Source organism: Phalacrocorax aristotelis, chromosome 1, assembly GCF_949628215.1.
Source record: "Phalacrocorax aristotelis chromosome 1, bGulAri2.1, whole genome shotgun sequence".
NCBI lineage: Eukaryota > Metazoa > Chordata > Aves > Suliformes > Phalacrocoracidae > Phalacrocorax > Phalacrocorax aristotelis.
The window spans coordinates 37,568,160-37,594,316 of NC_134276.1; the positions used below are offsets into that span (position 1 = coordinate 37,568,160).

Genomic DNA, 26,157 nt, shown 5'->3' on the forward strand with positions numbered 1-26,157 from the left:
TTAAGAAGTCCTGGGTGTATACCTTCTTCTCTTGGCATTTTGTTAGTATTCATTTATCTATTTGGTCTAAAATCACTTCTATTGACACTTTAATTTAAGATAGTTCCTCCAGTTCATCTTTTTCAAAGAAAACAGCCTCTGTGGGAACCTTCCTAAACTCTTCAGTGGTGAGTATCAATGTGAAGAACTCATTTAATTTTTCTACTATGGTCTTATCTCCTTTGAGTTCTCCTATTACACCTCCATCATCTATCAGCTCTGCAGACTCTCTGGCACACATTCTGCTTCTGATGGGTTGGAAAAAAAGGCTTATTATTAGTTTTCATGCCTCTCACAAGATTGTCCTCTAAACCTTTTTTTGGTCTCTAGCTTGAATATACCTTAAACTTATCAGAGTTCCTGATATTCAGATCTTACTTACATGGCTATAAATCCCACTTTCTGAGAGAAAGCTTTTAATTCTAAGAGTTTCTTTGTTCTGCTGTTTATCAATACCATACTTCTGTTGATTACCATGAACTTCACAAAATTTCCATTACACATGCTACGATTTTATCCTTTTAAGATTTTCTTTTTAATTTCTTAGGTTGCTTTTCTAGTATTGCTCATTTTCATAGCATTCTCCTTGTTTGTATATATGTGTGCCTGTACATTTTATTTTTTTCTATTCCTTTAGGGAAGAGGAATTTAAATGTACTATAGTCAGGATTTCAGAATGGCTTTTCAGTAGCAAAAATTTCAGTAAGTTCTTATGTTCTGCTCAGAATTATATAAAAAATAGCTGCTCCAAGACGCAATCATTACAGCATTTAAAATTAATTTTTAGAACATGTCCCAGAATTGCTTTTTACCAGTCTTCATGGGAATAATTGAGTTGTTCATTATTACCAAATTTTCTGCCATTTTAATCTCTCATCTCCCTTAGCATGTCCCAGTCAATGTACCTATTCTATTCAGGTGATTAATAATGCAACCTTCCTACAGTACTCTTTCTATTTAGACATGAAATATTCAAATCAGAAGGAATGTTTCTTATTGATACTGTTAATTTGTTTACCTTGTTTTACTTTATGTGCACCTATGCCACTAAACAACCTCGGGCCTTAAGTCAGGATATGCAGAAATGACTGTGACCACACTGCTTAGAGTTAGCCCTCTTTACAGAAAAATGCATATGTTTACAAGGTTTATAACTTGGCCAATGTCTCTTCTGGTTCCTGTGTTCTGGTCTTAAGATGTAATTTTTATTTTTGTGCATGATTTTTCAGTCCAAAGTACCTGAGATGATAGTGTGATGGCTATGCTGCAATACATTGGAATGGGGATTGGAAGACAACATAGTGTGCATGGATGCATCTGAGTATTCCTGGAGCAAATCTATTCTCATACATTTGGACTTAATCTAAATCCAGAGGTTAAGATTCATTTCACTTGAAAAAAAAAACCAACCAGCTGGGTAGCTGACAGTGTACATGAAGATCATATAAACTCTTCAGTGAACTTGGGAGCTAGGAGGTTATATATAGTAGTAGTATCTCTGTATCTCCGTAACTTAAGGTATAGTAAATACCCACTCACCAGTACAATCTGACCTATCACCCCTATCTAATTTGTAACCTAATATTGCAGTATCTCACACAGTATCTTCCCTTCTATCAGGTTTTTTATATGCTTGTTAATTCTAAACTTAAGAGAAGAACACATACATTCGATTAGGACCTGACTGGTCCAATTCTTACAGTGTCCTGACTAAATACAACTTCATTTAATTGGGGTTCTTCACTATTTCTTACCTATATCTTCTCTATAAATAGGCCCCCAAAAAATCAAACCACCCCAGATCACCTTATTTTACTGTAAATCATTAAGCTAATTTAATTCCCTATAGGATACATATTTAAGCACTAATTTCAAATTTATCCACTTTTTCTACTCAGATCTACCACAAAAGACCACAACTTGAACCCAGCGTTTCCAGGTCTAAAAGTACTCTTTATTAAATGAAAAATGGCAGTCTTTTCAGCATAGTTTGCCATACTAGTACTAGAATGTATATTTTCAGTGTAAAGACGATCTTTGTTATGTAATTAAGAATAAGGTTGTTCCAATGGGAAACTTCAGCTACTCATTAACAATTGGAGTTTATCCCAGAGACATGAATACCTACTTCACTGAATGCAGAAGCAGCTAGAAGAGTTTCAGATAACAGGTAAACACACAAAGTTGATTCTGACCTAGAAATCCTTAAATGCTTTTGTGCCTTGTTACCTGAGAAACCAACTTCCTCTTGTGGTTTCATCATTAGTTACAGCTTAAGAGCTCTGGTTCACACATGCGAGGTTCACAGGGTGATATGGCATTAGTGCCCAGTTTTCAGACATGCATATTGAAACATACTTGCTAAGTAGTACACTAACACCTAGATTCCCAGTCTAGATACCCAAGGAATACCCAGAAAAATAATTTAACTTCCAGCCTTTCTTGAGGCTTATGGGATTCACTGGGAGAGATCTAGGAAGGTTATATATAAAGATCATTTTTCAATTTAGTTTCAAAACATCCTCTTCTCTTCTGTAATCTCTTTTTTTTTTTTCCTTTTTAATTTTTCCTTTGTGGTATAGAATGTAAGGTATAGGAAGTATATAAAAATACGGATTCAGATATAGTTTGGAAATATATATAAATCTGGTTTCTCATAGAGGCTGGGAAATTTGGGTTAAAAGAGATGTGAATTTAGTTACTATGTAGTGTTGGTTGAAATTAGGGTAGCATAGAAATTATATAGACTGCTTTTGGTTTTAAATTGACAAAAATATCCCACAGTGGGAGCCAGTCCTGTCAAAGCAACTTTTCTTTGGGAGAAATGTTTTTGTTATACATCATCCAATGAGAGTGGGCATCGTGGCAAGGATGTCACAGCAGCTAATACACGCATTTCCTCTGGCTTTATGAATGTTGGAGTGTTTATGAGATCTGCATGTGTTTCCATATGTTTTTCTTCAGTGGGCATTTTCCTTTTTACCTTTTCAGAGCTTTGTTCCATGCCTGTAATCAACAGTGAATATGCATGAGAGATGAGCCTTTAGTGAAATAAAACTGCATACACACAGAAAAAAGCAGCCATCCTTATATTAGCTGGATTGAGGAAAAAAAAAAAAGCATTTTCACATAAATTAATACAACTAATCCTGCATTGATGTACGGTAAAGAAGCAATACTGGAACCTGCAGAACAACTGGAAGAAAAGCCCAGAACTGCTTCACTCACATCTGACTTCTGTACATCTCCTCATTTGCTGACTCTGTAACAAAGACACTTCACTTCTAAGACTGTGAAAATGTTTCTACATGAGTTATCGTTAGAAGATTACACTGTCATCTTCCTCTTACTAAAACTGTATGATTGAGAACAGAGAGGAATCTTCCTGTACTCTTTTATATAGCTGGTAAAGATGGTGCTGAAGATGTATTGTTGCAGAGCTAAATAACTTAAAATTAATGATTAAAGTGAATAAAGCTGGAAAAGTAAACTGTAAATGTAGACTCACTGAAATGCACACATTAAACAGTGAAACACTGTGTCACACAAAATTATATTAGAAGGTGCCCTACCAGTAGCCTTACAGGTAAGAGTATATTATAAGACAATCTTAAAGCAGACAAATTCTTTTTCTCCAAAGGTGGAAGTATTTTTATTTTTTTTTAGCTAAATCGGGACTAATTCTTCAGTATTAGCAGTTCTGGGTAATACCTATTTAAAATTTCAGAATTTTTATCTGATTTTTATCTGACAGACTTTTCTTGTTAATATAAGAGTTGACATACTGCATGTCCTCAAATGGCTAGTGCTTTAATAAAATTTGATGGAGTGAAGCATCAGAAAGAATCCAGTGCAGCTTACAGGTTTACTTCAAAAATAGATTTTGGAACGTGTTAGTGTAAATATTTATCTTCTTTGAGCCCCCAGGACAGTCTGTAGCAAATATAGTCTGTTTCTCATTCACCTGACAAAAGAACACTATGGCTCACATAAAGACTATCCCAGCCGTGCTAGACAACATTAGTGAAAAAGAAATAGCAGAAATAGCTGTGATTAAACAGTCATTGTTAATTTAACAACATTTAACACTAGCTTACCAGAACTATATGTAAACGTGGCTATTGCCTATATGCATAAATTTGTGCTTCTTTGCAGCCTTTCATTTTTTGCTATTTTCCATTCTTTCCAGTCTCTTTTTCCTTATTTCAAACATACTATTTCCTTTATCCCTTTATTATTTCCTTCCTACCTCTACTCCTTTTCTGATTTTTTTCTTCTTTCTTCATTGCAAAGCCTGCTTCTCTGTCATTCACAGAGCATTTAATCTTCTCCCATACCTCTTTTCTAGCTGAGAATAACATTGTCACTTAATCACCTGCAGACAAGCACATACGTTCCCATTTTTTGCTCTCTCTTTCCTCTTTAACCACCAACTTTAGCTCTAAAAAAATATAGTTAAAAGGACTCTGTGAAAGTTAAAATATCTGCCACCTCCTCAACTGCTCTGCAAAACAGGGAAAGGATTATGACTTGTTGCTTTGTCTTCCTCACAAAATATTTGCAAAGATCTATGCTGTCTATAAGAGGAAAATACAAGGTTTAAACACCTGACTTAGATGTCTCAGGTAGCTGAAGACGAGTGACAATTATCTGGCCTACATATGCCAACATTTGCACTGTAGCAGAAATGCCAACAAGTTACGTGTTAATTCAGATATGATGGACTCTTAACACCAATTGGGCTCTAATTCTCCATCCTGTAAGAGGATGATGATGATATTATTTCCTTAACCCAGCATGTCTGTTCAGACCTCTGCCGCTTAGGTGGCAAATCATACCGCCTCCTATCAGTATTTATTCAGAAAATAAACCTTCTGAAATCACTAATGCTCCTCAGGGGGTAATTACTGTCTGGTGTTTAAAATTTCTGTGTATCTGTGTAGCCCTTCAAATGTGTATGGAACTGGTAAAAGCATACTGCGGTTGGTATTCCACAAACTTAATGTTACTTGTTCTGTGCATTTCTGCACTATATCTATAGGTGAAGTCTTTTCCTATGATGCCTTTCCAGACCATGGAGATTGTAGCATTGGTAAAGTTACAGGTATATAATTGAAAACAAAAAGTAATATGATTTTATGTAATTTAAGTAAACTTACATAATTGAAGAGCTGGAGCACTGACTTGTTTGTAATTGATAAAGTTATATAATTAAAGCAATTGATAAAATTATGTAATTGAAGCTTTGTATGTTCTGTTTGGTCTAACATTTATTTTAATCTATCCCTGTTGATTCCACCCATTAGTTTTTATTTTACCTTTATCAATTAATAAGAATAAATGTCCCTGTCATACTAATATTTCTTTATATATTTCTAGATTATAGTTGTTTTTCCCTCTAACTTTTTCCATTTTTTCTTCTTTTCTAAGTGAAACCTAAAACTGAATGCAACACTCTGTCTAAAGTTTGATTGTTATCAAGCAGTTAATTGTCTGTTTACTTGATTATTGTACATACACTACAACTTCGTAATATTCATGGGTTTGTAATGTTATCAGACAGTTCATTAGCCTTTAGTTAATCATGGGCCAGGCCTTTCTTTGTGCTGGTAACATTGACTACATATATAATTGTTACTTTTATCTATGATTCTTTTTACTTACCTGAACCAATTTAAAAGTGACATAACTAAAGATTAAAATTGACTATTTCAGATTTTTTGGAACCTATCCCCATTCCTAGCAGTACTAATTATATACTATAAACTCATAAGGTGAGAGAAACAAGTGTATCTGTACTGTGCATTCTGTCCCAGAAGACTCTCAAAAGGTTAGAAATGAGTATAGATGGGATTTGATCACGATCTGCTTACATCTCAGGATTTACTTCAATGTGAAGCTCATTGCTTCATAAAAAGCCCTTTGAGTTTCTGATCCAGCCTGAACTTTCTATGGAAGATTCTTGTGTGGGGAAGTGAACCATCCTGACTCACCGAGCCCAGGGAAAATCAGCTTTCCTTCCTATGACATTGCTGACAATTCAAAGAGTGGGTAAAGATTTTGCAGAGATTTGTGCTGCTTATTTTCTGGTTTGTTTTAAAAGCTTTGTGGCACTACTTATAGGAATCCAAGGAGATGTAACTTGGTCTTATTTTTTGTCTTCTGCTTTTTTCATTAGCATACTTTCTATTTTGTTTTCCTTGCACACAGTGAAAACATTAAGCAGAACTAGACTCATGACCCAGAACAGACCTCTGTAGGCCACACTTGATACTTCTTCCTAACCTGACACTGAACTATTAATAATTGCTCTGTGGGTTGGTTTTATTTGTTGTTATTTTTTTTTTCTTCTCTTCTGCATTGTATTTATTTAGCAGAGATTGCATTTAATCAACATTTCTCTAGTTTCCTTATGAGAATGTCATGTGGAACTGTATCAAATTCTTTATTAAAATCAAGACGTAGTATGTCCACAGTATTTCCTTTATCCGCTAAGCTTGTTATCCTATCAGTGAAAGAAATGAGGTTAGTTCAGCATGATTTGTTTTTGATGAGCCCATGTTGCCTACTATTTACAAGTTATTTTCCTCCAGGTGCTTACAATTTATCTGCTTTATTAATTGTTCTAGCAATTTATCAAGTATTGAGTTTATACTTATCATTCGGTGAGGTTTTATCAAATAGCGTGAAGATAACTGCCCATCTTGAACATATTGTAAATAGAGATTTATAAAAATGCTCTGCTGTTTAATTCTTTATCTAGATTAAGAGAGTTTTATTTACTTCCAAAGTTAGGGATGATTTTAGACTAAAAGGATATTTTTAACCAATATGTAATAATGTAATAGCACAACATCTGTCACAGAAAAAAATACTAAGTTAAATCTTACTGTAATATCTTGACCCCACCACACACTGTCCACATGAGGACCTGTCTGTATGTCAGCTACTATTTCACTGACCTACCCTTTTGTTGAGGTTTTCTGCAACATCTGAGCTATGACCCACAGAAATTGCTATCAGACATCAGAGTATTCATCAGGGAAATCACTGATGTTTAAGGTCTATAGTAGATACCAACTGCAGCCTGAGATGAATGTGCCCTAGAATGCCTCACATCGATTATGAAGGAACCCAGCCTGACCTAGTCAGATATGAACATTTACCTTTGTTCTCTTCCTGAATTTCTAGTTTCTCTGCTCAAAAGTTGAATGAACTTTCACATGGGAAGATTTCTCTTGTGCAACTCAGACATGAGTCAGAGTGTTAGCTTTGCAGCTGTGGTTTTCTCCTTTATAATTCCAGCATATTGGGAACCCAGATGTGTAATGGATGCACCCCTTGTCGGCAGTCAGATGGAATGTTGTAGTTTCTATCAGTAATCAAAAATCCATTATTAAAGGGAACGGGGATTATTTCCTTAATTCTGCTGTTATCAACTGCTTGATGAGAACTCTAGGTCCTGATTTAAGCAACATTTAATTAGCACTGATGCAGAGAGGTAAAATGTTTCTGAAGTAAACTAAATTGCATCTGTTCAAGCTACCAGTAATTTTGTCTTTATGAAGATTTTCGTAGTATAATTAGTCAAAGCTGGTTTTAACCACCAGAATGACAAGAAGTGCTTCCATACTACTGGTAAAATAGAGTGATGTATTCATTCCTCCCACAAGTTATTTAGCAAGATTTGACAAACAAAACCTTGCTCTCTCTTTATCCAGATAACTCCTTGAGACAACTGCAGGAAAAGAGTTAAGTGTTAAAAGAAGAGATCTTCAATCTATTGGCCTACAAAGGCTTTAGGAAGAAATATGTAAAAAGAAGTATGGTACTGTACCTATTAGAAAACCAAAGCATTGATTTACTATGGTATAAAAAGCCTCAGCATGTTGGAAGCACGACCTGACAAGGTGAAGAAAAATCTAGGGCTTGAGGATTAAATGTTCACAGAAAACCATATTTATTTCCACTTTTTCAAGCAAAACCAAGGCACACCTATTTTATTTTATTTTATTTTATTATTTTATTTTATTTTATTTTATTTTATTTTATTTTATTTTATTTTATTTTATTTTATTTTATTTTATTTTATTTTAACGTCTTCCTCCCCTGCCTGATATCAAGTAGAGAATAGCAATGGTAAGAAACCCCTCCATTAGTTTTTAAGGCAGCTAACCTCACCTGATATGACCAGGCTGGCTACCCTATTCCCCATATGATAAGAGAAATATTCTTCATGTGGTGATGCCCTTGTTACGAAATTTTAGTCATTGATTCTATGATGGAGTACATGTACAGTACATAGAAATATTTGGAAAAGTGTCTATCAATACTTTGTTGAGGAAGAGGGAAGCAAAGATGCATACTCAATAAAAATGTAAGCACCTCTTTATGGAAAACACAAAAGAAGACACAAATCTTCACCTTCCAAATACCAAACCCCCTTTCCAGAACAAGAAGTCATTATAGCTTAAGTAACTGGTTTATACAGGGATTATGGTTTACCTTTTTTCCTTTTTTTTTTTTTTAATTATCATTCAGTTTAGTAAAAGGTTTTATAGACAAAGTATTTTTCCAATTTATTTCTTGGAAGAATCTAAACCATTTTTGGAAACAGTTTCCAAAATTATCCTGAAGCCTACCAGAAAATGTGAGCTTGAAGGTTTAGGAAAATTAGGAAAACAGGTTTTAAAAGGGAAAATGAGGCCAAAAAATTGGATCACTTGTTTTGCTTCAAACTGTATAGAGAAAATCTTGGCTTTTATCCAAGAGAAATGCTTGAAGTAAGGCTTAGTTGGAGTATAGTCCTGAATTCCAGGAATGTAATGCTTATAGCCTGAAAATGACATTGTTTCAGCAATGAAGTTCCCTAGGTTCCTTTGTCTTGAGTATCCCCTGAACTGCAGCTACAATGGAAAAGCAGACAAACTTGTTGCCTGTCTCAAGCTTAAATATGTTCAAATACTCAAATAGTAGACTTTCTTCTGACAAAATTACCTTCTCACTGTCTGATCACAAAGTCAGGATGAAGCATCTCAGATCATATTTAGCCCAGGGGACTGAACAGTAAGCTAAAAACAAAGTAAAAAAAAGCCACAAGTTTTCTTTTTTCTCAGGCAAATTGAAATGCATGGTAGCCTTTCATCTTCAAGTTTCATTTTATGAAGTCAACAGTATTTCAATCTATGCCTTATGCAGTCCTATTCTGTCCACTATTTCAATTGTTTTGTTATAATTTTAATTTGTAATTGTTGCAAAAATTTTTGGGATCTTTGGATCTATTATGTATATATGTGCCTGCAGACACACGTACAGAATTTAAGCATGTCCACTGTTCATCTAGATTCATATTTAATATCCAGAGAGGTAAGAGGATGTAAAAGATACAGGAACTAACCAGCAAAATTACTGAAAGAACAACTGACATTCTTATGAAATCACAGTACACGTATTCAAATTGCCTTTTTCGGTAATAAAAATACGGTATTATGAATTTAAATTGAGCTGTAAACCACTTTTTTACTATATCCCATTCAGACTAGTTTTAAATTTTAAAAACCCTATAGATTTTCTCAATATTGAAGGAATTTTTTTGTCAATACTCTAAGAGATTTAGGCAGGTGACCTACGTTCTTGTGTTGGCAGACAGTTCAGCTTGCTCTAATGTTTGCAGTTCACCCAGGAGTGTTCTATGAACTTGTCCTGTAACTCTGGGGCAACTGTGTCCATATTTATGTTGAGGAATGATTTGTGGATATTTTTTTCTTTGTCATTTTTAGTATTTGAGGACCATCCAGGATTGTTAGCTCCTTCGATATGAAAAGCTAGTAAAATACGAGTGGTGAAAAATAGGGTTTGAATGCAAACCTAGCATGAAATTTTTACCTCAGAACTTTTTGTCAGCAGAGGTAAAAGTAAACTCTTCCCAGGCTTGTCTTCTCTGTTATTTTACTTTCTCCCTGTTGATTTGGTCCTGAGGGCAAAAGAGAGAGAGGAAAAGGTCGTGACAGCTCTGTATACATTCCCAATCAATCTGCTGCTGACATGCATCAAAGACCAGACAAGACTCCAGACACAAAGGTGTCATAAAGCTACCTTTGCTTTCCAGTAGTTCCTTTACCAAGACATCTCCATACAAGAGCTGAGCCTGGCTTCTGGAATAGCTTTTTCTCTTTTATTTTTACTCCTGTACCCAGCTAGTGTTTGATTTCTTCTTCTTCCACTGGTAAGCATTGATATTGCCATTTACTTATCAAGATAAAAATACTTCTAATCTGTTTCTTAAGAGATGTGCTTCTCCTCTTTTCTGCATCACTGTTGGTAACTTCCATTGCCACAAAGAGGGTATAAAATGATACCAAGTGAAGATTAGGTTACTCTCAGAATACATCTATGACAGTTCACATTGCAGCTCCCCAAAATGAAATGATTGTTTGGCAAGCTGCTTCCTCAGAAAAGAAATAAAAAACAGTATAGCAAGAAACAAATTAAGAAAGAAGAAATAAAATGTGAAAAACAGAAGAAAATATTAATCTAATATGCAGAAACTAAGGATGTTTTAAATTTTATCTAGAGTCAGCAAGGTTTCACTCCTTCTTAGCTACTTGGGATCTACCATTACAGACGTGATCTTTTTTTCAGCCTGATGAGTAGTCTCATAACCTCAGCCAATTTACAACTTCTTCTCATGTTGATAGATGTCTAGATACTTAAAGTCAGCAATGCATAAAATTTACCTATAGATGTTGATGCATCATAAATCCTTTAACACATACTTTTCTCTGTAACCATTTTGAGGTTATAAAAAAGAAGATATACTAACACATCTCTTAGCAGAGAAAAAATTGCTGGGAAGAAGAATTGTCTACTGTTGGATACAAAAGAAATAAAACACAATCTGGTTTTGTCTCTGGAAACCTTGCAATATTCTGGAATGGAGAGAAGAGTGTACACATTTTATTCAGACAAAAATTTAATTGGTTTCCATGTCTTGTAATGATTGTGCAGTAAACTGTTTCAACTTGAAATACTGTTATGTCAGTCTCTAAAATGGGAAGGTTAATCTGACAAAATACAGACATACAGTGGGATCACCTCATGAAGCATGTACAATCAATGCAGAGAACTGGAAATTTTTAAGTCAATCAATAGAATCATAGAACAGCCCAAGTTGGAAGGGACCTGAAAAGATCATCTGGTCCAACCTTTAAGATGCAATTTTTTTAATCTTAAACCAGATGCCTAAAATAAGCCAGATGAATCACACCCTAAAAATGCCTCTGATTCTCCTCTTCAGTACTGTATAGCAGCACAACTGGTACCTACACCCTCTGAGACCAATATAGTTTTAATACTACCAAAAAATATTTTAACTGCAGAAGCTTATAGTCTATTTATATTACCTTAAATTTCCATAATTAATGCCTCTCCCAACTTAACTGGAAAAGCAATTTGTTATTTTTAAATTCTTTTAGTGTTTAGAAAAAAGTTATTTAAAGCAACAGAGGGTAGTTGTGCTGGAAGTTCTCAAAACAGGAAGTCCCCATGGCAATTTTTGAAGCATTAAAACTTCATTTTCCCTGTGAAAAGCCTATTTGAGTATTTTTTAATGCTATAATAAGTTTTCCCAACAGAAAATGAAGCTTTTAAGCCTTACTAAAACATTAATGGGGGCTTTATACTCAGAGATATGGAGTCCAAACTTTAGATGGAAGAGTTTGATTCTCCATGGCCTTGTATGTTAAACCTCACTTACAGCTCCAGTGGAGTACCTTTACACTTTTCAGGTAATGCAATTATGTTTCATATATTCTTCAAGGCCACTTCTCATAGCCTCACAGCCAACAAAAAAAAAAAAAAAGAAAATGTGTTTTTATATGTAGTTCAGACCCAAGCTTTCTTCCGTAATCACTGACTATTGAGTAAGTCAGTATAAAATATTACCAAGGACAAATGTACCATTTCATAGTGTCTTTGAATTTCTTTGAAAAACTACAGAAGATACAAAGTAGAAAACAATGAGGTCCTAAGCCGGTAAATTTGAATCTTGCTTCAGTTATATCTCTGGTCTCAGCAGAAATATTCTTTCCTTGCATAAGTGTAATTGACAGGAAATTCACACCTTTTAATACCAACTAGAAAAGCACCAGATCTGTGAAGGTGTTGACTACTGCAGATGCACAGACAGTCTTATAATTATGACAGATTAGCTAAAGAGTTGCACCAAGAAGATGAAAAAGATTACTTCATTAGTCACGCATTCTCAGTTCTACCCAACACTAGAATCTGCATAGGAGGAATTAACTTCTTCAACTGTATGTATTGGTGTTTTCTACTTGTGGTCCATTATCTACAATGGTCCTAGAGACGTGTCTAAGGGAACTAAGATAAATGGTTGGGAAGACCAATTCCACATATCCTCTACAGCAAATAAAATATATTTCTGAAGTGATCTATGTCACCCAGAAATCACAAAAGTTTGAAAACTCCTGACATATAATCATGTTCGGCATGGTTATGGCCAGTGGTGCTGTCATGTGCCTGCCTACAGCTTACATGGTATACTCTCTCCTGAATCTGAGTCCTAGTCAGTCACAATGTCTAATGCTGATGCATCCTCAAGCTCTATTTTGACACTGGCATGGTGGGTCTATTAATAAAACAAGATTAAGTGTAGCGAGCATGCTTTGTACCATATGCCACGTCCCTAGGAGATATGGCTCCAGCTGCAGTGCCCCACAGGGTCCTCATATTGCAACACTGAGGTTGAAAAGGGTGCACAGTTATTGGCTTAGGAACTCATATGTTCACAGTGGTGCTGTATGGCACCAGCAACAGGTGTGATTCAGTGCACAAACTTAAAACTGGAATAACATGATGTTGGAAAAGACTTGAGGTTGTTGGATATGGATGCCCTTTTTCTCCTAAATTATCTATGCAGCTAGTACTACTCTAACCAGCTAGGTTTTCTATACAGAAGTCAGAAGGTATAAGCTTAGTGTCTAGTTAAACCATTATTTGTCTGGTGCACTATCTAGGTTTCGAAACACTAGCATTGCTTTCAAAATTACATTTATCACATTGCACAAACAGAATGACAGGCTACAATCATTAAAGGGGACAAGAAAACCAGCAAGACTGTAGCTTGCCGCTAGGTCAAGTAGCTCTTTTGCTTTCAGCACTTCCCATCTAAATAATTTATCTTTCTGACCCAAAGATGTGAAGCTCCTTATAAAGACTGAGAAAAGCCAGTAGGGAGTAAGCAACTGATCAATAAAATGAAATAAATCCCTTTAAAAAATAGACTTCTGTGTTGCTTTTCGTATTAGGAAACTATGCAAACTACTTTGGAGCCCATTTTTCTCTCACTGTAGTAAACAGGAGGATTCACATTGACTTTGGAAAGCATAACTTTGCTGCAGCTCCTTTTTTTTAAAGAATAAAAGAATTCATTTCTTTGCAGATCTGTTGTTTTCCAGTGGGATAAGACTTTATAATGGAAAGTTTTGAAATTAGCTTCTTTCCATGAGACTGGTCATGAATATACATATCTGTATGCCTAATGGCTTACTCTACAAAGAGGTATTCGATTTTTCACTGCTTTATGCCAAATGGTAGGAATAAGAAAATTTGTTGAAATAAACAGCATTGTGCGAATGTAAAACTGACATAGCAGAGAATCGTAATCTCTCGGACTTTAATGGACAGACACTTACTCTGCTAAGGAACTGTAAAATGTTGTAATTCCTATCTGTGAGCCTTTTCCACCTTGTTTTGTACCACTGTAAATGGCAAAAGAAAGTGAAGGGCGAAGCTGAATGAGGACATGGTCTAATGAGCAGCTCTCATGTTCATTTCTTGCTGTTTAAAACTTCCCACAGTTTGCACATAATGCACATGCCAGAGATTGTTCCTCACTATTCCTCACACAATGGAAATTTCAGTGATTTTTGCTGATTAGTGGACATTTCATACCACTTCCTGATTAATATCTAGTGAGCATTGCATCTTAAACTTACTACACTGTAAAACTGTTCAACTTTAAATAGTCTGGGGAACAAAACTTTCATCACCTCTGGAGGCCACCCGAGCAGGTCAACCTCCTGCTCAAAGCAACCTCAACATCAAAGGTAGGCCATGGTTCTCTGGGTCTTGTCCAGTTGAGTTTTGAAAGGGGGAAGATACCACAACCTCTGCGGGCAACCTGTTCCAGTGCTTAATCACCTCCACTGTGACAATTATATCCAGTGTATATATATAGATGGAGATATATTTGTATATATATCCCTTGCAGCAACTTCTCTTACCTTTTTATTGTGCAGCTTCAAAAGAGTCTTTCCCTTTCACTGCTCTATAATAATCCTTTAGGTTGTTGAAAAGAGCAACTCAAACCCTCTTCTTTCTCCTCTCTCTTCCCCCAACTTGTCTGCTTCACACGTCCTCATCTTCAAGTCATACTCCATGTGCTCCAGACCCCTGGCCACCTTAGAACCCTCATCTGGACTTTATTCTTTCATTCCTGGTGAGTCCAAACTTGGATACAATATTTCAGATACTGTTTCAGAAGGGTTGAGAAGAGAAGAATACACAATTCCTTCAACCTATTTGCTGCACTAACCAGAGTGTAGTTAGCCTTCATCACTATGAGAACACGTTGCTGGTTGCTGTCCACTGGATATTTTTCAGGTTGTTGTCCTTCAGACCCCCAGATTCCCCACTTTTACTCCAGAGATGCTTTCTGGCTAATTAACCACAACTTGTTCAGTTGCAATGTGTTATTCTGTCACAAATTCAGGAATTTTTGTTTGCTTTTGTTAAACTTCATGAGGTTTCTGTCAGCCCATTTCTACAGCCTGTCAAGATCCCTTTTGAATGTTGGACCTTGACCTCTAGCTCACTGTCTGCTCCCTCCAGTTTGGAGTCTTTGGAGAATTCACTGAGATGCCTGGTTTTCTGTGGCAGGGGTCTCCAGTGAAGATGTTAGGCAGTATCAGGCCCACAACTGATCCCAGGAAATACCACTCACAAGTGGCTGCCATTTAGACTTGGAACAGTTGACTGCTACACTTTGAGAACAGTTAGTTTTTTACCCACTTTAGGGTGCAAGTCTATATTACCTCGCCTTGGTTACCGAAATGCCAAATGTCAAATGTCTCACTAAAGTCAAGGTAAACAACAACAATTCTCTCCTTGTCCAGCTATTTCATCATAATTCCGGTTGGTCAGGTATGATTTTTCCTTTGATAAATACATGCTGTTTATTCCAAGCCATTTTCTTGCATTTCGTGTCCCTGGAATGGTTTCCAGAAGGATTTGGTTCTTAAATATATTAGGCTGACCAGCCTGTAGTCCTCTAAATCCTCCTAGTGCCTTTTTTGAAGACAATTATAATGTGCATTTTTGCCTTCACAGGCCTATCTTCAATTACCACAGAGACATCTATCAGCTTCCCCAGCACCCTTGAATATATCCCATCCATCCTCATGGACTCGTGCATGTCCAATTTCCTTAAGAATCCATCACTAGATATTCTTCTTCTAGTGATACTACTCTTCCCTAAACTGCCCAGCTGAGCACAGAAACCTGGGAGGCCTGAGAACACCCCTTGCCAACAGAAACTGAGGCAAGGAAAATACCTCAAATTTTCAATGACCCTTATTATTAGGCTGTCCTATCTATTCAGCAGAAGGCCCACAGTATACCTGGTGTTCCTTTTCCTGACGGTGTACTCACAGAAGTCCTTGTTGTCTTTCACAGAACCTTCCCAGCTTCAAGCGCAGTTGAAATTTGGCTTTTCCTAATTCCTTCAGTGCCTGCATGGGCAATGCTTCCTTATTTGTCTGAGGTATCCTGTCCCCACTTTCACCTTTCATAAGCTTGCTTTCTTCAGGCTGGGTTCAGACTGGTGTTCCCTGTTCAGCAAAGCTGGCCTTTTGTTGTACCTGCTTAATTTCATACACATTGAGATGAACCACTTTTGTGCTTTGAGGAGGTTATCTATTCCAAAGACCCTTGCAGTTCTGAAAATGAGAATTTGAACTTCTGGAAGAGCCATTCAAAAAGGACAAGTTACAGAGCTGGAGATAGTTGACACTATCACTACTTCTCCACATTGCATGTTACAGGCTATTCTCATTTAAAAGCTAAAGTAGGGGAAAAAAACCCAAAAACCACAAGTTAGTATTTATAAAACACAGAAGACAAAATTGAGTGTAACTTAGTTTGTGACCTAAATCAGGAAAGAATTCTTAGTCAGGCTGTTTCAGGGATCTTTCTGGTTTGGAATAATTCCATGGAGGAAAACCTAAATCCTGTTCTATTCATAAGTCTTGAGCCATTTGAAATATCAGTGCACTGAATTCATCTTTCTGATCCAGATATCCAAGTCCTTTCTCTAAGTAATCTTTTTTTGTTGTTGTTGGACTTTATCTCTGATTGTCTCTCATACCTGCCACTGTTGATATCAGCCTCAATATCTCCCTCATCGACTTCAGGAGAATGTTGGTAGACCTCTTTCAGTGGAGTATGAGTTAAAGATCTCTTTTGAGACCCAGCAATCACCTTTTTTTATTGCAGGACTCCAAGGTATTAGCCAAGTAAAGCAGCAACTGCTGTGATTATATTTTTAAAACATTTTTTGTGATGTTACATCAGAGTTCTAACTCTAGATGAGTAACCAAATTACCTCATTGTAATAACCTACCCATCTGTCACAGCCTTTGCCACTTGCCTCATTTATTACTCAGAAAGTCACATTTCATATCTCCGTGCATACTCCTCAGTTCAGGGATCATTTCTATTAATTTTTATGGTGTTTCCATAAAAAAAAAAAAAGGTAGATTATTCCAAAGGAAAACCTGTGGCCTCACAAGTATATTGACAGAAGATAATCTGTCAATAGAATTGCTGGGAGCCCTCAGATTCCTTATAGGATGGTTAAATGAGTATTCAGTAAGGGTGATTTTCTCACACTTCACTTTGACATTTCCTTGCCTGAAATGTAGGCATCTGACCCAAGTGGGATGACTCAGTGTGACACTGTCTTATAGACAATTTGTCTTTTCATAAAAATACCCAAAGGAATAAAAATGAAGTGACTGGATAAGTTGTTTGGGCTTGAGGAAAAAATTCTTCCCCCCCCCCCCCAATTTCTAGGACAGATGCAGGAATTACGACATATTCCTTTGAAAAAGCTTATCTATTAGTTTTAACATTTTTCAGTTTTAAAAAATCTATTGTGTAAATGGGATTTCAAGATAAGGGATCGGAGTAAATATCATAAGATGCATGCATCCCACAAAGGGATGTTAAGAAATGAGAAGTAAGAATGCCTTAATGGCTGCCCAGAGAGACTGTAGAATTGCCATCCCTGGAGGTATTTAAAAGATGTGTAGACATGGCACTTCAGGGCATGGTTCAGGAGACATAGCTTAGTTGACGGTTGGACTTGATGGTCCTAGAGGTCTTTTCCAACCTTAATGATTCTAAGATGCTACTCTGTATCAGCTAGACACAGCCAATGTGCTGGCATGCATTACCGAGCACAGCAAAGACAGTAGAGGTATTATTATCGTGATCATTACTGTGATCTTAGGTATTTAAACACTTACACAGAAGTGATAATATATTTATAACTGTTTCTTTCTGTACAAGTAGATGACAGTCTAGTGTTTTGTTCAGAATATATAAAAAGAAATGCATTTGGATACTGAGATCCAGCTCTCAAAATAGCATTAGCAAGAAAGTTGATTAGTGACTTTGCTGCTAGATGTAGCACTCAATTAAAACAAAAACAACCTCCACAACGATTGCCCTTTGCCGAGTAAGACAGGAACTGTATCAGATAGAATACAGCGTGTAGGTACTTCTACATAACCTCTTCGATACATTACCAAACCCCAAAGACTTCAAAATGAGCTACAGGAGAAGCACTGATATAGTTTATGTGAAAGCTTAGGTTGCATTCTAGGCTCTTTCAGTACCCAAGAGCAGCGAGAGACATAGGGGTACCTTTTCCCAGTAGTTAACGGTTTAAAGAATGCATTGTAGGAACAAGGAGTGCCTCAGTTCAGCAATCACCAAATGCAGAGCATAAGACAACAGTAAAATCACTGAGGGAGGAGAGAAATTAAGAACACAGTAATAGTGATCTCATAATTAGAAAATCTTGACAAAAATTCTAAGATTTAAAGAATGTTGCTTCTATTATATATTGTTCAGTGTGTTAAGAATAACTGAAAAATCTGAACTAATCAAGACACTTCCTATATTTGACTGCTTATTATCAGCCTTGTCTTATTACATCTTATTCATGGTTGCTTTTTTTTCATCTTAAAATAACTCAGTGGGAATGTCTTGCACAAAATGTCCTTGAAGGTTTCCTCTTTTTTCTTTTTATTTTTCTAGAGTTTTTTAGTTTGATGTTTTACTTTTTGTTTCTTCCCTAGGTTGCCGACATATTATCAATTATTGCTACATTTACTTTTTAAAAAAGAAATACATTGATTTCTCAAACTTTTAGGAAAATTTAAGTGATAACACAAGACAATGTATCTCTATTCCAATGGTTTCTAAGACATAATCACTTATGATAAATTAGTTTAGTTGTACAGCTTAATAGTAGATCATCTGCTTTCCACAAAACAACAGAGGACCCAAAGGGTATGAAGAAAAAGTCCCATTTAAAGATCACAGTTCTATTTAAATTAGGGCAGCAGCTCTACAGTATAATAGAACTACTGTATAGTGCATGTTGTGTTCAAGACCAATTTCTTTGAGAGCTTGTAGCCACAGAGGCCAAATTTTGCCTTCAGACACCCACATGCTTTTCCCACTGAATTAAGTGTGAAAAATCATGCGCATTTTTGAAGGCCCAAATAAATTAATCTTTAAAATTTATTTTTGATAATGTTTCAGCATGGACCCAAAATATTATATTTTTGAGGGCTATGAATAAATAGTATTAAAGTCTTTCGGGCTACCTGTTGTTACTTTTGGAAAGTCTTCAGAGCTTATTCCTAAATCTGTTAATTTAAAAGAGAAATACTAATGACCAGACAAAAGATTAGGGAAATTACCTTAAAAATAAACCATATTTAATTACTATACCTATTTTTGCAGTATGATGGAAAACAAAATCCTACATATTTGTGTGGTCATGTCACTTATTTTCCTTTTCCTCCTCCTTTTTTGCATTTTACTAAATTATTCTGAGAAGAATTATCATGGCAGAAGCCACAAAGTTACATTATAATAATCCCTGAGATCAGTTTACATGAATGATAGAATCTATAAAATCTATTTTTTTAATAAAACAAACCTTTTTGCATACCAATATAAATGAAGCTGTTATTTAGACCCAGATGAGACATTTAACAGAAGAAAGAAAAATGCGATTTTAATTGGTGTGATTTAAAAAAAGAAATCATGTAACTTTTGCTTCTATCTGTACTTAAGCTTCTGTATTGTTCAAGTGCATTGATCAATTCTCTTTATCTTATTTCGGTTACCATCATTGATATGGGAATTTCATCTTTGGACCGTTTTTTTCCCTTCCCTTTGCTCTGCTGGTTGCTATTGGTACACAGTATTCCATATGAACCTCATCGCTTTGCTTCATCTTTTTTCAAGGTAAGACTATTTTAAGGCATGACATATTCTACTGCAGTACATAGTCTTATTTTCTGCCATGACATTGTATGAGCTGATGGTTGGATTATTTGGTGGTTTGATGTTTCTGATCACCTCTACCTGTGGCTTCACAATAGCTCGACTCGACTTCTGCTTATCATTCATCTTTTCTGTTAAGTATGGCATATTTCTGTATGTTAACCGCTATAAATTTGATGAAATAATATTTCTTCTTTCTTACCTGTTACTTACATTTCCTTATATTGCCCTCACAATGGTTTTATTTTACATCATTAATGCTTATTCACATTCCTCCAATCTAATATTGTTGCTCAGTAGCACGGCTGGGGTTATAATGAAATTGGCTCCACAGTTTAGTTACAATCAAACTGATTATTTCTCTGAAAGTATAGCTGCAAGTATGGTTTTTGAATGGCTGGAAGTGTTCTGTAGTGAAGTGGTTTTGGATCTGCTGAAGTTATGCTGCAGATGCACTCTTCATTGGAAGTTTCTCAGTCCCCAAATGTACTTCTGCTTTTCTAATTAGTTTATTCAAAGGTTTATGTGAAAATATTATCTTTTTTTTTCCATTCTGCTTGCCTAACCTTAATAAGTTCAAGAAAACCTAACAGAGGATAGCATATTCTCAAAGGTAAGATTTTCCCTACAAATACCTTAAAGATGGGCTTCCAAAACAGAGTAGAGGTACCCACTGAGGGACAGGCTGCAGCACTAAACTTATACCAAACTTGTTTGATCTATCCAATTAATCTCTGGACCAGAAAGCACATATTAGTAATTAGAGATGTGGGGGGAAGCTAGGGAAACTGTTTTAGACACTCCTTCTGGAACATTTGTGGAAATCATAGACTGAGGAAAGGAAGGTAGTTTGAAACATGGGGAATATATGAAACTATTGTATTGCTGACTACAGAGTTAAAGAGGAATAAAGGAGAAACAAAACAAATTGTGATGAATATGCAGGACGTACCTGGGTGGGATACAGTCTATTACACAGAGAATGTGTGGGGCACATAGGATCAAAAACTGGATTTCATCAATGCGATGCCTCACTGAAATAATTCCACTGGTCACTGTGTGGGCCTTGGGTAGTTGTATTATTTGAACATATGGTAGCTTTATTTCTCACTGTTCTAAATTAAAAACAAAATAACAACCACCCGATATTTCTGCCCAAAACTTCATTTGTTTCTTAATTTATGCTTAATTCGTAGTAATCTCTGGATCAAGTGTTTTGCTTTCTTGTGTTTTCTACATTTTTAGTTCTGAATGTCATGTTTTCAGTCTGTGTGATTGTCTGTATTAGTGTTCTTGTGTTGTTCTTTTACTTCTTTGCTTTGGATGCTCATGCTATCTGTATATTATTTTAGTATTATATTTTTGTGAGAAACAGATATCTACTGTCACAGTGGCATCAGATGTCCCACCATTAATTCTTCCTTGAGAATATAGCTAAATTCTAGAATTCTAAATCAGGAATTTGAGTATCTAATTCTGGTTTGCTTCTTCATTTGAATTAAAACAAACAAACAAAAAAAAGCCCACCAACAAAAAACCCAAAACAACACTTGAAAATCAGGGAAAGAAAATCTCTTTAAATGCCTTTATCATCTGCTTGAATGTTTCAGAGCTTTGGTCTCACTCAAGTTTTCTCTTCCTTATTCTCCTCCTATTGACATTTCTATGAAGAGGTTGAATTCTTACATTGCCTCCAGGCATAGGTATGGTTTCTTGTCTGGAAAGTCAACATTGTTATTGGTATGGGTCCCTTGGTCTGCCTTTGTCAGAAAGTTTTTTGCATCTTCTGGGTTGGGGAGGATCTCACCAGTTTGACTCCTGTCACCATGTTTCATCTACCAACTGCTGTGCTACAAAATGAAAAGCATCCATGCTTGTAAAATTAAACTGTTTTCTTATTAAGGGATGTTGTGGATCATACTCTGCTATAAGACTCTAGCCAATTCCATGAACCATTTTCAAATTCCCATGAGCTGGAGACTTGGATGTTTGAGAATTGTGAATGTATAAACAGTTTCAACCAAGAGCCCTTATGAAATATAATTACCCTAATAAAATGATACAGACATTTCTCTGTCCATGATTAAGTTTCAATTTTTGTACCCCTTTCCAAAAATTATCATCTGTGCTTGTTGACAAATCAGTTTATAAATACTTTTAGAGACAAGCAATTTCTTACCATTTTTTTTCACATGCTTCTGACCACTGTAGTTTGACCGTTCTTTCATTTCTTTTATAAGGGAAGAAATTATTTCCTTTTTTTTTTTTCCTTCCAGTATCTTCCATTTTTTCCACACCCTAAGCTTGAGGTCAGAAGTTTTTAAGTTAATCAGTTAATCAGACTGGAACATGTACCTCCACTGTGGATGACCCTATCTCAGGATGTGTTCCAGTTCATATACGCTGAAACATAAACAGAAAAAACACAGCACCACAGATGGGGAAGGTAAAGAAAAAATCATTCAGGAAAATGGCTGTGTGCTCTTAAAGTAAAATAATAATGTAATAATGTAACTGTTTGGTTCATACAACTCATATGTGCATTCTATGGATGAATTTGAATTCTCTTTGCTCAGCTCTGCTTCGTAACGCAGAAACTTCTTTGAAAAACAAACAAAAATCACCAAAATGGCCCCAAAACATTAAACAACAACAAAAAAAGACCATGTTATTTTTCATTCTGAACAAGTCAAAGTTACATGAGTACTGTTTGTGAAGACAAACAATATATTTTCCCTTCAGTAAAGAAGTCTGAGAGATGTGAAAATAGGAAAAAATTATTACAGAAACATAGAAAATCATGAGCTTTCATTACTGAGAGGTCTTCTTTTTTATTTTATGCAACAAACACTGAACGGTATTCACAATGATCTATTTTCAAATCTCCTGTTTTCTGCTCCAAATTGATAAAAGAATTCAACAAAGTAAGAGGTCTTTTAAATTTCACCTGCAGTGTGAGCATCTTCATCTTTTCCATTCTGCAGTAAGAAAATAGGGTAATTATCTTTCTTTATGTTGTAATTCTTTGCCATAATTAAGAACCAAAACTATTAACCCATCTTTGGAGAGGTTAGCTCTTCCTCAAAATGAAAGGTAAGAAAAATGAAATTAACATATGGGTATTAGGTACACAATGAGTAATACATATTTTTGTGTCTCCCCTTGCAGCTTCATGGTAAAAGGTTTCTAAGGATTAGTGGTGGATTAGCCATGCTGAAAGTTAGAACATTTTTCAGCTGAAAAATCCAAATAGCCATACAAAGAATGGATTATCCCCCCAGTCTAGACACGGGAATCTGGTTGATGATTTTTTTTTAGGGGTCTAAGCATGTTCCATGAGGAAAATAAACATTGTGATGCAGTATATTAAAAAAACATCAGTAGAATAATTTAACCATGAAGAGGTTTCCACAATTTATCCCAAAAATACCTAAGAACGTATCAGTAATTCAGTGTCAGGTGAGTCAACAGTGTAAAAAAATAACTTTTTTTTTCTTTAAACCTATGAACAATAGTCTTTATTTTCTAACACTCTGAGATAAAATTGGTAAAATCTGAGCATATTATGCTCTATTCTGTAGTAGTAAGTAACCAAACAGAAATGCTTGTCCCCTATTCTTTAAAAACTAAATTGAGTGCAGCCTGTTCCAAGATGTCACTGAAGTTACCAAGATTCCTACTGATTTCCACAGGGATAGGACAAACCCATTTCTCAGTTCATGCATATGCTCCAGAAGGATCTCAAGTTATCCTACAGGACCACAATCAGAAGCTCACTGTCATACTCCTACACCAAGTTCAACTGTAGAGCTAACAAACAAAACTTTGTCTCATTATGACTTGCCACATTCCTATCACTAGTGAGTGTGCGTGCTGTACAATGACTATTGTCTGACTCCTCTCTTTGGAAAGGAAATGTTCTTTTGAATTTTACACCTACAGGTTTAAGCCTTACACATAGAAAAGAGATTGACCTGTAGCACTGTGGAAAGCAGTCTTCTGCATCCTAGCAGTAGGTCAGTGTTTTAACGGTCCTTCATTCTATTGTATCTGACAGCCAGGATGCAAGCTCTAGTGGTTAGAGGGGCAACATAAAGATTGACCAAGATGTTCATCACTGATGTAAGAATAAAAAGCATTCTGATTTGTATAGCACTTTAAGTAGTAGTGTGAGCCTTTCTTAGGCTGCCTACAAATGATACAGCTTTGCCATTCGAGTGGGACAGAAGATTATAAAAAGTGTTTAGTCATTGAGCTGTATTTTAGTTTACATAAATCTGCATTATTCCAACTTTTCCACTAATGTCCCGGGGGAATAGAAAGAACCACATTTTAGCTGGTCTGAACTAAGCAGAAAGAAAAGAAAATGTCTGAAATAGGTCTCTATTGTAAAGAACACTTCCCCCCCCCGCCCCTGAATTTACAATGATATTTGTGACAACAGTGTTTATCTATTTGAAAAGAGACCAGCATATGTAACAATTAAATTAAAAAATACTCATTTTATTCAAGAAATAATGCAAAGTATCCGTTGTCTTTCCTTTGAGTAATGAGATTTAGTGACATACCCGGTTAAAAATAACAACCAGTATCAATGAGTGATTCTAGCTGTGTCTACTTCAGGGACTCAATCCACAGGCAACAACTGTTCTGTAAAATAGATGACTAGCTATCTGGTTTGGGTACATGGCCAGGCTTTTGACATGGATTTAAGGTGCAGCCAGATCACATTCTGCACTTCTGTTTTCCAGGAAAAGGAAACCGTGTGGGCTGAAAGAGAGAAGGCAGCTGCACAATTCTCTGAACCAGATACACAATGTAATACCTCTATAGTGTAGTCAGGACATAACCCCTCAGGTGCGAAGGGAATATCAAGTCAGCTTTAAAAGATACAGATTTTTAGTGCATCTGATTAATAATTTGACATGACTTATGCCAAAACCAGGCAAAAACCACCACCTTTTTTATTCAGTAAGAGAGATATAGAACATAACCCAAACTGCCAAAGTTAATCACAGGGAGATCTCAAAAAATAGGCTGCTAGAGAGAAAATTGAGATCATCTTGTTTAGGTACCTCATGTAATAGAAAAATGAATATTTATAGTGAACTTAGGAAGCCTAATTTCAGCCACAGTTTAAATGAGAAAACTATTTCCTGCAAAATTCATTCTGGAAAAAAAAAAATTCTTGAGCAAAAAAAGATTTTCTCTAATAAACCTCAAACTCAGCAGTACATTCTGTCCCTTTGGACTGAAAATATTTCAATTACTATATCATTACATATTATTATATTTTCATCTTTCCAGCTGTAAAGTTTTCTACTGTAAAAGTTTCCTTGACATTTGTACATGTTCTCTAGAATTTGTTTATCATTTCACTCAGACACTGGCACTGTCTCAGAAATAAAGAGAAAGAAACAAAACAAACTAAAAAAATAAAACAAAATAGAAGTAGAAATATAAAGATGCAAAGCCAGCAAACACACAAAATTGTAGCTTTCTAACTTTAAAGACATGAAGAAGAAAAGGCTGAAAGAATTATAATAAGGATGAAAGTTAAAAAGAGCAAAGATGTGGGAGTGGAATCTCGAAATGAGACAAAGAAAGAAAAAGAAAGGCCAAACAAGAAAAGTAAATTATCATAATGAAAACTAAAAGCCTCCCTTGATCTGTCTTAAAAATAGATACTAATGTTTTGCAGATTAACTCTGGTTTTGTAATTACGGACTTATGGAGAAATGGATGTTGGTGAACCAAACTGCTCACTTAGGGAGCGTAGCTAAATCCATGGCATAGCAGAAACAGCTGCTGCCCATTATGCTTTGCTTTTTGATGATGAGTGGTAACGAAGGTTGGGAAAAGGTGACCATTCAGCACTTTTGATTATGAGGTAATGGCTCCAATGATGTTAGCAAAACAATTAAAAACACCATCAGTCCTATTCTCTGTGAAGCCACTTAATGTTGTTTCCAACTCTCTCTGCTGTCCTAAAATGTATTCACATATGGAGTAATATTGAAGGTTAGGGTAAAATTGGAGCAAATCAGAATTAAAGGAGATTTTGTGCATTACATACAAAGCCTTAATCCAAACTGGGTAATTCAGTGTTCCTACGCTATGTATTTAAATCAAAACTATTACTCTTGTTCTCATAAAAGGAACAGTAAACCTTGCTCTCTGTAATGTCTTTGACTGGAAAGCTTTTTCTGTATGCTATTCACAAAAGATATATGAATTTTCACATGAATGTCTCCAACTTTATTTCTCTTTTAGTCATCCCATATGCAAGGAAAACCTAATATCTCACCCTACTAACAAATATCCTAATATTTTTGTGCTGGGTTACCCTTGACAACCGAACTTCCACCCGGCTGCTCACTCACTCTTTCACCCCCCATGTAGGACAAGGAAAGAAAATAAGAACGGAATAAGAAAGATCATGGGTCAAGA

The 26,157-nt window shown here is 35.7% G+C and overlaps 2 long non-coding RNA genes across 3 annotated transcripts in view; both read left to right on the forward strand.

Moving 5' to 3' along the window:
* Window positions 1-9,773: 9,773 nt before the first annotated feature.
* The window catches only part of LOC142054857 (uncharacterized), a 42,787-nt gene continuing 26,403 nt past the window's right edge, over window positions 9,774-26,157 (forward strand). Inside the window, exons 1-2 of one of the 2 annotated variants that reach the window (XR_012659681.1) lie at window positions 9,774-10,264; window positions 14,491-19,668. This is a non-coding gene — a long non-coding RNA (uncharacterized LOC142054857). The remainder of the gene's footprint in view (window positions 10,265-14,490; window positions 19,669-26,157) is intronic. The other variant, XR_012659682.1, reaches the window with a different exon arrangement.
* Window positions 23,179-25,950, forward strand: LOC142054861 (uncharacterized). The gene is made up of 2 exons (XR_012659691.1): window positions 23,179-23,723; window positions 24,459-25,950. It is a non-coding gene; the product is annotated as an uncharacterized LOC142054861 (long non-coding RNA).